At 40.1% G+C, this 6,000-nt stretch overlaps 1 protein-coding gene across 1 annotated transcript in view; it reads left to right on the top strand.

The window, feature by feature from the left end:
• Window positions 1-1,701: 1,701 nt before the first annotated feature.
• The window catches only part of fhit (fragile histidine triad diadenosine triphosphatase), a 330,306-nt gene continuing 326,007 nt past the window's right edge, over window positions 1,702-6,000 (top strand). Inside the window, exon 1 of the mRNA XM_080781553.1 lies at window positions 1,702-1,773. The gene's annotated coding sequence lies outside the window, so the exon portion shown is untranslated. The remainder of the gene's footprint in view (window positions 1,774-6,000) is intronic.

Below are 6,000 nucleotides of genomic sequence, written 5' to 3'. Positions count from 1 at the left end.
TAAATAGTACACGCCTTCACATATTATATTTTACGTACATTGTATAAGTAATACTACAGCATCATTTTTAGTAATGATTCATAAATAGTAGGCACACTGTGAAGGCCTTTACATATTTTACAGTCTGCAATGTAAGTTCAATTTGTTTCCACTTTAATATAGAAGACAGTGGTCTGGTTTCTTTACAGGACTGGTCAAGACCTAACAAATTAGTATATTGGCAAAGTCTCATTGTGTTCTATTGTTCTGATTGTATTTCTTATCTATATTTACAGTGAAATCCCGTTGACCACTCATACTAATCATATCCTATATTCATGATTACATTGTCACAGCAGAGACAGAATAACAGCAACAACTGTATTGTTGTTCAGGTTGTGTTGCTCTGAGGGAATGAGGAGCACTCAGGTGTGTGGAATTTTCAATATGGGTTGTTGTGACTGCACTTTTATTCAATGTTTTTTTTTCTTCCAAATGCCTTCTATATGTTGTAATTGGTATGGTCACATATTATGCCAATCATGAAAATTGCTCAACATAATGCAAGTTAGCATCCGGCAGTTTCTTCATGCTGGGGATCTATACTAAACATTTCTAATATAAAACCTTGGTGTACTCAACATATCCGGGTTCACAATGGGGTTCTATGGGCTGGCTACTATACTAATTCTGTATAATAATTCTGAAAGTATACAACAAGGGTCATAATTAATCAATTAATTAAATCAGCCTCATGGGAAATAATAAACTTCAGCATGTTGGTCTATCAATGAGTTTACAAAGATATATTATAACAGTGACTAAACGTTTTTACAAAATTATACTTAAATTGTAATCAGAATGACTCACTAAGTTCACTGCTATAGTTGGAAGATGCACTGCATAACTACAATCAGTCCACCTAATTCAATTAATTCAAGACATTTAAAAGATGTATAATAAACAATACATAATCAACACTATAGCTGACAAATAGTCTTGTAGTTGTACTTTTACAAAAAAAACACCCAAACATGTTGCCATTCTATGCCCTGCTACAACATTGCCCACAGCCTATGATGTCACTGTGTGTCTTTACTAGACGCTGTTGCTATTGGCTCTCGCCTCTCAGCCTCAGAGAGTTCTGGGTATTCCGTTCAGCCCGCCTGGTTTGAGAAGACGTACCGAGGAATCCTCAGTCTCCACCCGACCACCACGGACCAAAGAGACAGTAGTAACAGTGTGAGTTTATCTGTACTGCTTCCGTATTATTGACGACCTATGAAGTCCTATTGTTATTGTGCCAACCTGTTGGAAGCACACTGTTTGTCTGCCGTTCTGCCAGTAAACAGCCTGCTATTGAAAACCCTTGTTGTGGCATCATTCCTCGCCTCCAAACCATAGAAAGTTAGTCCACAACAATACAAACTTGTTATTACAGTTTATACTATAGTAGTTTAGACTATTTTTACATTGTTGTATTGCTACACAAGTACTGTACACATTAGCTACTTAATTCGGTATTGTTAAACATCTGTGTACTGTCTGCAACCATCGTTTAATGATGCGACGTCACGTATGCGACACACCCCCTTAGATAGCTACAGTAGAGATCATTACAGACGCACGTGTTAGCAACTTAGCATGCGTTTTAGAGCTTGAGATAATCGCCATTGTGGTATTTGTAGTCTTTTAAGAAAGAACCTACGCTATTTCTTACAGCATCCCCTTGAAATAAAACTACAGTTCCCACACGACAGTATGCCTGTGTCTGACTGGATCATCACACGGAAGGTGAGTGTAAACTGTCAGTGCTCTTGTGCTTGTACACATTCGCGTGTGTAAACAGACATTGAATAAGCAGTATTATGATAATAACTGTACTGCCATGCTGCCTAATATGTCTAGACACCAATTGCAGTCTCATATGTGTGGATAATGTTAATGTATTATAAGAAATGTGTCCCACTTCGCTCATTCTGTCAATGTGAGTTAGTGATTCACCAGCTGCCTAGCTGGTGGAGGTTTTCATCTTTGGTTGCGGGGATGGTGTGGTACGTATATACTTACAAAAAAAACATACAAACAAAAACACATGCTATTTTTCCTTGGCCACGATTGTATTTTAGCATACAGGCTTTCGTTTCGACAGCCTATACGTATAGGGAGCTATGCACTATTCTTGACTGAAGTGAACATAGCCACATATGAAGACATGCCAACTATGTAATTAATTGCCATTTTTGTCATTAATGTATGCAATTATATTACCTGGAGATAGACAGAGAACAAAATGGAACAAAGAAAAAACAAACAAACCCTGCACTAAAGCTAAAACTCATTAATAATAATAAAATCATAATTTAATAACATCACATAGAAAGTACTGTTTCTGAAGAAACAGTGTAGGATGTTGATATTAAATATTGATGTTTGTTAAAAGTATTCGTTTTGTTAAGGTTCTAAAGGTTAACGCTTCTAAAGGTGTGAAGTCACAGATTTATTTCCATTTGTTCTTGTGTGGCAATTTGGCATGGAACTTGGAACTTGTGCTTCGCATTACAATCATAAAATGATTATAAGGAGGAGCTTGTTGGAACGTTTGCTTGTTTTGCTTGCAGACAGATATTTCAATTACCCGTATCCAGTTTGTCTGGGCTGTTTAAGATCTTTGTATGGGTACCATCTGCCTCTTTATTTTTATGAAACTGAACCCCATCTTGCAGCCTAGTTTAATTGTAACAACAATGTGTCTTGTCCACCACACCGGCTCAGAGTTTGAGCCAAAGTGTTGTTTCAGCCAGTTTTGGCATTTAATTAATTACCAGATTAATTAGACTAGATTGTCTTGGTTGAGTTTAAAAACTCAATTTAATTTATTTCTATGTATTTTGGCAGAACTGTCACGTTATTGGATTTCCCAAAGTACCAAACCACCCCGTTGATTCCGGGCAGGTAGCCTATGTGACTCTGTGTCGTTTATGATATTAAGTTGCATTTGATAAAGTCTGTTTGGAGGAAAATAAATAAATCTTACTTTTTGACCAGCAGTTGATGATTCATATCAGTTGGATATGATTAAAATCAGCCAGCTGATATGATTATTTCTGACGCAATCTAAGAGTCCCCTATGGGAAATCCCTCGAGAGACCCGGAAAATAAATCGCAGTTCATTTTCCTTATAGACTTTTCAAAAAGTATTTATTTAAAGATGTTTACGCACAGTGCTTTCTGCACCACGACATACTAATTCCTACATGGGTTGTGCTTATAAGGTTATGGTTAGGTTTAGGTATAGTTTTACTGAGGTTAAGGTTAGGGGTAGGGTTAGGTTTAGGCTGTCAATCACAGTGACTGGCCAATCACAGCGCATCCTTGCACAACCTGTGTAGGCTTTCATATTACGCTTCTGCACCACATGCTGCATGTTTCCTCATAGCTTGGTTCAATGTTAAAGGATATTTCACTTAAAGGAGAACTGACACGCCCCTCGGGAGCTAATAACTGCTATCAAACAATGCTATCATGATTCTGACGTCAGGGTGGCGAAAGCTTTCCCCAACGACTTCTATGCGGGCTCGCCGGGCTTGGTGGCCGTGGTAGCATAGCAACTTATGCTACTATTTTGGTGTCACATTTAGCTTGAATACTGGGTGAAAGTCTCATTCAAAAAATTAATTTTTCGCAACATTGTTCAGGTGAACTGTGTGTTTATGCTTGTTCATTGTAATAATCAATATCGCTATGATTATTTTATTTATCGCCGCGTCGCTCCGCATGACAACATACAGTCTAGCCCGTCTCAGATGCAGGCTGCACACACACGGACGGACGGACGGACGTCTCTGGTCAGGTCCCCGCATTGAACTGGGCATGTGTGTACGCACACACACACACGGCTATAGTGCATGACAGCGGGGAAGAGAGCTACAGACGCCCGAGGCAGATTCCGTGCCATTGCGTGTGTGTGTGTGTGTGTGTGCGTACACACATGCCCAGTTCAATGCGGGGACCTGACCAGAGACTATACGTCCGTCCGTCCGTCCGTGTGTGTGCAGCCTGCATCTGAGACGGGCTAGACTGTATGTTGTCATGCGGAGCGACGCGGCGATAAATAAAATAATCATAGCGATATTGATTATTACAATGAACAAGCATAAACACACAGTTCACCTGAACAATGTTGCGATTTTTTTTTTTTTTGAATGAGACTTTCACCCAGTATTCAAGCTAAATGTGACACCAAAATAGTAGCATAAGTTGCTATGCTGTGTGTGTACACACATGCCCAGTCCCCCGTAGAGGCTCATGATCTCGTCCGCAAGACTATGCCTCGGCATAGCGATATTTATTATTACAATGAATACAAACATAAACACACTATAGTTCACTTGAACAATGTTGTGGTAACTAACTACGGTATTACAGAGTGAGAGCGAGGGTGTACATGTCAGCCTGCGGCTGAGAGGGGAAAAGAACAGTAGTCGCGCTGCTCTCACAGCGGCCAGACAACAGCAGACCGTCCGTAGTCGCGACTGTCGCGCTGCGGGGCTGAGAGGTCTCAGAGCGGGCAGACAGGGGTGTTGGCGACCGGGGGAACATGGGACTCCAGTCCAAAATTTGCGCTTGTGCTGCAGTTCCCCTAAAAAACCCCACGCCAACCTCAATTGCATTCAAACTAAGCATTTCTGGCGAAAAAATAATTTTTTTCAATTACATTTATAGCCAATATGACGCTAAATGTACTGTCAAAAACGCTAGCCTGACCTATAGCCACTTGTTGCTAGCGCCGTAGCCCCGTTTCAAACTGTTTCAAACTGTTTTCAGTCAGACCACGTGATGTGCTGTACCACCCATATTAATTTCGGGGCATGTCAGCGGACCTTTAAAAAAAAAAACGGAAATCTGCTTTGGCCATGTCTCGCGACATAAACTACACAGGTTCATCCCAATGTTCTGGGCATCTTTGTAAAGTCAGTGTTAGTAAAAAGCAGGTAAAAGAGTAATGTTTGAGCAGACTAACATCAGTCACTCTACCATTCAATGTAGCAGAAGACCTGGCTGTTTACACCGCAGATATGTCGTCTCCGCCTACAGGAAATACGTTGGCAATGAGACCCATTTCTGACCCTCCAGTGTAAAATACCCGGTAACCTGAGACCTCTCATGGCTTATTGCTTAATTTGTATTTGGGTTTGTATAGGAAGGGGCAGCTAAAATGAATATCAAATATCTAAGTAAATATTGAATCAAGCAACATGTGGGGTGTTCACATGGTAACGGGTACGGTCGCCCCTTTTCCATCTCGCCCCACTACTCTACCTAGCTGTAAATAACAAACATTATTCATGTTGTTGATTATATAAACGGTATTATCAGATTAATTTATCATTGTTAAGTTCACTCTGTATATCCATGGGCATAATAGCCTGATGATGCCATTACAAAACATGGGCTACATGGAAGAAATGTGTTTCATAAAACGAAATTAACTGCTAGAAGGTCCTAAATTAACTTAATTAAGCTGTCACCGTCTCTCTCTCTCATGTTATCCTTTCCTAATTTTACAGTATAGAGTATAGAGATCGACTACCACACAATCAAATAAATCTGTATACAAGATAATTTCAGAGAGGGAGGGAAATACTAAATTAACTGTTTACTACATTAACACATTTTGCTGGGGGCGAGTTGGTAAAGTGGCGAGTCGTCTGGTATTTGTTCACAATTCACATAAGCCTGAGTAGACGATGAAATAATAAACATCCCTTTAACTCTTGCCAGTTGGAAAGGGTCAGCCTCCCCACACAGCAGCGGGTATTACCATAAAGCATTACCGCTGTGTGCTTCATTAGATCACTGATAGCGTAGCTCCCCGCGATCCCATGGCTTTTTTTGTTGCGTCATAACTTCGTGTGGAAGATTTGCAAACGTGGATGCATAATGTAAGCGAGCCTTGGTTATCAATTATGCACCATTTATTCATGCTGCAGCAATACCTCGCACAGTTGATTTGATTCC

Source organism: Protomyctophum bolini, assembly GCF_963924005.1.
Source record: "Protomyctophum bolini genome assembly, chromosome: 2".
Classification (NCBI taxonomy): Eukaryota; Metazoa; Chordata; class Actinopteri; order Myctophiformes; family Myctophidae; genus Protomyctophum; species Protomyctophum bolini.
Note: the sequence above shows the minus strand (reverse complement) of the source record. Positions and strands in the feature narration are given on the sequence as shown.